The sequence below is a fragment of the Manis pentadactyla genome, chromosome 4 (assembly GCF_030020395.1).
Source record: "Manis pentadactyla isolate mManPen7 chromosome 4, mManPen7.hap1, whole genome shotgun sequence".
NCBI classification, from domain to species: domain Eukaryota; kingdom Metazoa; phylum Chordata; class Mammalia; order Pholidota; family Manidae; genus Manis; species Manis pentadactyla.
The window spans coordinates 165,536,692-165,543,530 of NC_080022.1; the positions used below are offsets into that span (position 1 = coordinate 165,536,692).

The following is a 6,839-nucleotide window of genomic DNA, read 5'->3' on the forward strand; positions in this document are numbered from 1 at the left end:
CCGCCCTCTCCCCCAAACACCTGTCGGGAGCCCCCAAAGGCTTGGATTTCCCCTCCCCGCCCCTTGCTTCTCCCGAGAAGCTTCGCCTCACGAGCAGGAGGGATCGGACGGGCGGGGTCGGGGGTGGGATTTGTCCGGGCGCTGTGCTGCGGCTATTCCAGCTGCTGGAACAGCAGTTGCAGGCGCAGCCACTTCTGCCCGCCCGGTCGGAGAGCCCCGGCGTTGGCGCATCTGGGAACAGACAGCCGCGCGCCGGTGGCTGGAATGCTCTACTCGCCTCCGCCGCGCTGTGAGTCCCTGAGAGGCGGCTGGCGGTCTCTGGGCATTCTTCCTCGTCCCCAGCCCCTTCGCTGTCCTTGTCGAGATTTGTAACTCTCGCCCGCCCACCCTCCCAACCCTGGTGCGAGCTGGGAATGGTCCCTCAGCAAAGCCAGACATTCAGCAGTGGTAGTAACTAAGCATCGCCAATCGTAATTAGCAGGAAGCGCCTTCCCCAAAGTGCTGGGTATCTGGTATCCCTTGTAAGCCTGTCGACGTGGAAATGAGTCCCTTCTTCTTAAAGTGTCCTGCGTGGCCGGGGATCTGGGCTCAGACTGTATGGATTTCTCAAACCCTCCTATCTTCAAGGGTCAGCCCAGCAGAATCCCAAAGGTCCCCTCCTCCTAGCCAGGCTCAACTGAATTTGGAGACTGGGCGGGACGCCATCCCCCACAGGTGCGTAGAAGGTGGTGCCGGGTGGAGGTAGATGGGCGGGGCCGACGCTCTAGTTTTCCGCCGAAGAATCCAGCTGACAGGGAACTTCAAGAGGTTACTGTGTATCTCCTTGGGTCGAACTCAGATCCCTCTTATTGCAGCACAAAGAACCATTTCCCACGAGCATTCTTTTTTCTAGGCTGAAGGAGCTTTCTTATTTTGGCCCAGGAGTTCAGTGTTCAAGGCTCATTCCCTTGAAGTTCAGTTTAGAGTCCTTGTCTCAGAGTTTATAAAAATAAGCAGAAAACTGCCATGCACTAAGTGCTCCTTCAGCAGGAACTATGCTAAGTGCTTTTCAAATATTATGAAATTAAACCCTCACAACAGTCTTTGAGGTGTTATCTCTGTTTTCAGGACGAGAAAACTGAGGCTCAGGGAGGTTAAGCAATTGTGAAGGCCACACAGCTCGAATTTAATCTTGTGCTACCTGACCCCAGAACCCTTCTTGACCACTTATGCTAATAATTAACATTGGTACAATACTCAGGGCAGACTTAGGTTTGGTTGAGCCTAAAGCTTGTACAATTTGGAGCCCTCTTTAAAGAAAAGGATAAAGAAGAGTGCACCGTTAGATTCAGAGGCTGGGAAGGGACTCCGGCCGAACTTTATGACTTACGAATCAGGTCACATACCACTCTCATTTCATCCCCTCAGCTTCCTGTGATGTCAGGATTATCATCCTCATTGGACTTAATGAGGAAACCTGGATACCCAAGGTCACACAGCTCACGGGAGGCAGAGCAAGGACTGGAAGACACTGACCACATGAGAGAAGCCCCAGGCAGATGTTGGTCAGACAGACAGACATGGCTAAACAAAAGCTGCTGTGATAATTGCGCTCCTTCTGGTGTTTGGGGAGAGTACATACATATCCCTGTCTGCTGTTGGGACAGCATTTGTCCTGAGCTGTGACTCTCAGAGCCACCCAAACCTCTCTCCATGGTCTGCCTGTGACCCACAGCCTCCCGGGGTTTGGAGACATCTGGGGTCAAGAAGCAGGAAGCTGACCCAGTTGGAACAGTTATCTTGCTCTCCTGGCTAGCTGCTGGGTCCCCCACTTTCTTCCTGGGGAAGGGGAGACAGCCAGGGTTAGCAGGCAGAGCCCAAGGTGGGCACTCAATGAGGGCAGGGGTCCCACCTGAATCAGCTTTCTAAGTCCTGTGATGACACATGGGCTCCAGGCCAGACGTTATCTCTTGGACCATCCTAAATAGGAATGACCAGCATGTCCGATCCAGTTGTAAGCAGGAAAGGGATGAGGGATGGTTTTCCCACTCCAGGGGAGTGTCCAGAGGGAATGTGGGAGCAGGAGCAGGGGCGCCTGGGTCAGGGGGAGGGCCCCATCTCAGGAATGCATGAGAGTGCCAGACAGATCTGGGAGATGGAATGGGGATGGAGGGAGACATGGAGACTAGAAGTTTCTCTGGGATGCAGCGATGCCTAAGAAAAATCCCAAGTTCATGCCAAAGGCCTGAAATCCTCTGGTTTCAGTGACATTATCATCCATAGCCTCATCTCATCCCTCAGTTGACTTTATCATGTCAATTCTTCCCCGTGGAGAAGGGACCCACTTAGAAAGGCAGAGAAACTAGGGCATGCAAATAACATGTGTAATGAGGACTCAGGGTCAATTTTTGATATGTGACTGCTGACAGCTTTTAAGCCTCACTTTCCTCTTCACTCCTTGTGTCCCATAGGACAAGCCAACCAGAAAGCCTGGGTGCTGTGCCTTTGGTGTCCGTGGGAGATCTGAACCATGCAAGCCGCTGTGGGTGCAAATGCTCAGCCTGACCCCAGACCCTAACCACGGTCCCAAACACCAGGCAGGCTCCTCTCCCAGCTCTCTCCAGCTGTTTCTCCTGCTTGAGAGGCTGGCCCTGCTCTCCTCAGAGACCTCGACTATGTGAATAACAAAACTTTCATCCTCTCTTGGTGTGTATGTCTTGGTATCATCAGTCTTGACATCCAGTGAAACCTTGGATGGGGTCCATCTGCCTCTGTGGGTGATTATGACAACATGCAAGCTGTGGGTTCCACTGTAGAGTCAGGGCAGCTTCTTGGAGGAGGAGTATCTGGACAAAGGATAAGAAAAGGACTAGCAGGATGGAGCCCAGGGAGGAAGAAAGGAGAGTTGGGACCTGGTTTGGGTGAAGTCTTCCCAGTTACATCATGACAATGCTGATATTGTATAAAGGCACCTCTGTTAATACAGTGCCTGCGTGTTCGCACTAGCCTTCCTCAGCTGGCCCACCCCCACCCCTGTCCGCTCCCGCACAGCCCCAGACCACACCATGTGTTACTCACTTCTCACAGGAAGGTCCTCTGGTTGACCAGATGTATGCAGGCAGCTGGTGCTGATGGATGGAGTAGGATTGTGGTGCCAGGTGGGTTGAGTGCAGGCTCCCATCTGCCCTCTCACCTTGGGCAGGTCACTTTCCTCCTCCAGGCCTCAGTTTCCCCACCAGTGAAGTGAAAGGGCTGGAGCAAACCCCTCATTCTTCCCCAGCTGACCTCCCGTGTGTAAGGCTACTAATATTCGTTGAACTAAGTGGCTCAAATCTCTGGTATCGAACTAAGACTCAGCTCTTTATCTCTGATTTGAATTAAAAATGCAAATCACTGGGGAGGGAGGGAGGAGCAGTGCGGCATGAATGGGTTTATCAGATTTCCTTTCTCCTGTGACCCAAATACAGAGGCGGGGCAGGCACTTAGTCCAGGCCACTTGCCTGGCTCAGAATCTGTTAACCTCAAACATTCATTGACAATTTACTATGTCCTGGCACAGTGCTGAGAAGCCACAGGGTGTGAAAGAGGAATGAGGACATCTTTGGGAAGGCCAACATCCTATCCCGGCCTCACATTCTGAAAGTTCTCAAACTTAAGCTGACTGAACTCACGTGGCATTGTATTTTAGGTCTGGTGCTAACAGAGGTGGAGGTGCTTTACAAAGAATATTCTGGCCGTGGCATGCAGTTGGCATTGCCAGGAGAGATTGGGACATGGGGGGAGGAGACTGCTGTAATCATTTGGGCAAGGGGTGAGGCGGGTGAGCAGGGGCAGAGGGAGGGATGCAGGGAGGGAGTGAGAAGGACCCAGGGCACTGATCTAACCTGGATTTCAGGTACAGGCGTGGTAGGCATGCCAGGGGTGGGAGAGGGAAAGAGCAGAGGGTCTTTGGGGATAAATGGGCAATGACCTGGTGAAGAGTCCCAAACGTCAGGAGACTTCCCTGGCAGCCTGCCCTCCCTATTTCTGTAGTTCCTCCAGCCCTCTGCATAGTCCCCTCACTGCCACTCAGAGGCTGGCCTTGCTGCACACGCCTTGCCCCCTGGCTGGGAGATTAGGACTCTGGTGGGCTCCACAGCATTCTCTGTCACATGCCAAGGTGGCCCCTTTGAGGTTGGGAGGCCACTGTGTGGTGGTTGGGCTCACCGTTGCTTATCCCGTATTTTCAACAGTTCCTCACACACAGCAGGTTTTCAACCTCTGTGTCCAGCTGAATTCAGTCAGCCACATATTCTTTGTGGCCCTAAAAATGGGAGCCCAGCACAGTGCACGAGAGGCCAGCTCTGTCTCACAAATATCCTCTTGCTGCTGTCCCCTCCCCCACCCTGGGATCCTGCTGGGACAAATGTCTTGGCTCAGTGGGTTGAAAAGGAAAGTCAGAACTCTGAGGCATGAGTCGCTGTGCCCACTGACTCACTTCCTCCTCCCTGCCGGCTCCGGACGGGCCCGGCCCTGAGTAACACAGGTTGTAGCCTCCAGCCCTTGCCCCTGGTCCAGCCCTCATTTCGGGCCTCACCCCTAAGAGGGAGCTACCGAAGGGCAGTGGAGCCAGTTACCCGTGATGTGCAATCTGCCTGAAAGTGTCAGTGAGCTACAGAGTAGCCCCTCAGCTACGGGTCAGACAGCGGGAGGCTCAGTCCTGCTCTCAGGACCCGGAGTGTGACGTGCAAGGCAAGGTGCCCTTCTGGAGTTTGATCTGGGAGGCAGCAGAAGGCCCCCTTCTCATAATGGCCCTCTCCTTTCCTGCCATGATCACAGAAATTCTCAGCTTTAGGCAATTGTCCTAGGGCAGCTTTTATGCCTTGTCTCCGAGAGGGTTCCTATTGAAAGGCAGGGAGCTCTACCTGGCAGGGTAACACGTGGGCTCCCTGGCAGGAATGGGGCAGGATGTTACAGCATCACACGCAGAATCAGGCGCCCTGGGGAAAAAATGACTCAGGCAGCCATGAAGAGGAGGGGAGGGAGGGAAAGGACCAGGGCATGAGTGCAGGGGGGATTGCTGAGATGAAGAAGGGTTTAGTGGGGGGCGGGGGGCAGGCAGGGCTTCCACACAGGCCCCTGGTGCTGCCCTCTGTTAACTGTTAGCATGATGGGACAATGATGAAGGAGATTGCACTTTCCTGCAGAACAATCTCCCAGGATCTTAGCCATTTCCCTCCATGGTCCTGGACATCTAGGGCCCCTCTGAGGGGAGGAATCAGAGGGAACCTGGGGGATGTCAGGGCCACTCCTGCAGTAGCAGAACTGCTCTGGGCAGAGTGTCCCTACCACGCGTAGCTCTGCCAACCTTGATTGCTGAGAGGGAACGGGGTGGGGGATGGGGGAGGGCAGCCAGATGCATCAGAGGGCACAGGGGGCAGTGAGAGGCAATGGGCTGGGCAGCAGGGCAGCTACCACAGCACAGCTGGCTGTAAGGGACACGCTCAGGAGAGCACTGGGGCTTGGATATGTGGCTTCAGCTTGCTGGCCTTGGACTGAAGGAAACAAAAGCTTCCTCGGTGGAAGTCAGTGGGACCCACCTGGGGGCTGGTGCAAGGATAGAAATGAGAAGGGGTGATGGTCTCCCCTACTGAGATGTAGATGGACTTGACAGATGTTTGGGTGAGGGGTAAGGGCAGGACCTGGTGGCTGATGGAATGCAGGGGACACAGGGCGAGTTCAGCAGCAAGGATGGCTGGTCAGTGTGTGGGACACCAGGGCCTCCTAGGTGGGTGAGCAGGTCTGGCTGGCAATCTGCCCAAGGCCCCAAGACAGGGACAGAGATAGACAAGGAGGTCAGAGCTCTTGAGGGACCCCAAGCTGATGTGCCCCACACCCTCCAGCACAGAGAAATTCCGAGATGTCTTTCCCCAGGAGCACCAGTCTTGGCCTTCATGTAGATCAGGCCATGTCAGCCTGGCTCTGGTAGTCAGGCTGGGCTACAGCAAACCCAGGATAGCCTCCAGGCCTGAGTCCTGCACACCTCTCACTGCCTGCACCCAGGGCTCTGCCCCTCAACTCCTGCCCTCCTTCTAGCCCCCTTGTTGTCCCAGCTCTCTTGGTGATCCAAGCCGTAAACCCAGGTTCCCCACTTCATTCATTCCATACCTAACCTCCTCTCTGCACCCACAGACACCCTGAGAAGACCTCAGAGTGCTGTACACTCACCCTTGCTGTCCGTCAGTGTGCAAACACGGCTTGGTCCCTGGCCTTTCCCCAGGCAGTGGGGTCCCCCTCCCTAATGCACACACAGCCTCTTACTCACCTCTGGTCATCTCTGAGCCTCAGTTTCTTTGTTTGCAGTGAGGTGGTGATTATGCCCAACTCTGGGGACTCTTGGGAGCAACTGGTATCAGATCACACACCGTGCCCTTCTTTTCTCCTCTCTTAAGCAATCATCACCTGGCCCAGGAGACCCTCCTTCTGCCCTCTGATCTGACCCCATTCAAAACCCAACCTTGGATGGCTTGCAGAACCAAACCTAAAACCTAGCTCCTTGGCCCAAGGCTTGTGGTCCTCTATGACCATCTGCTTGCCTTTAGCCCCTGTACTCCACACTCCCTTCCTTTCCACATGGCCCCAAACTGTGGGGCAGATCTTCATCCCCTAAAGGCTTCTCACTTCTTTCTCAAGGCCTTTGCTCAGAGTGTTTACTGTGCCTGCAGGTGACATTCCAGCTTCCTCTTGCCCCTTGACAGCTTCCCTTTCCTCAAAGCCAATTGAAATCTCCTATTTTCCAGGCTCCCTAGGTCTCAGTGGATGCTTTCTACTGCAACATAACCCTGTTTCTCCCTCTACTAGAACATTTGTCACAATTGGCC

General features: G+C 54.4%; 1 long non-coding RNA gene across 1 annotated transcript; it reads left to right on the forward strand.

The window, feature by feature from the left end:
- The first annotated feature begins 175 nt into the window (after window positions 1-175).
- LOC118909316 (uncharacterized) lies at window positions 176-2,680 on the forward strand. The gene is made up of 3 exons (XR_005023574.2): window positions 176-289; window positions 628-714; window positions 1,408-2,680. It is a non-coding gene; the product is annotated as an uncharacterized LOC118909316 (long non-coding RNA).
- Window positions 2,681-6,839: the final 4,159 nt, after the last annotated feature.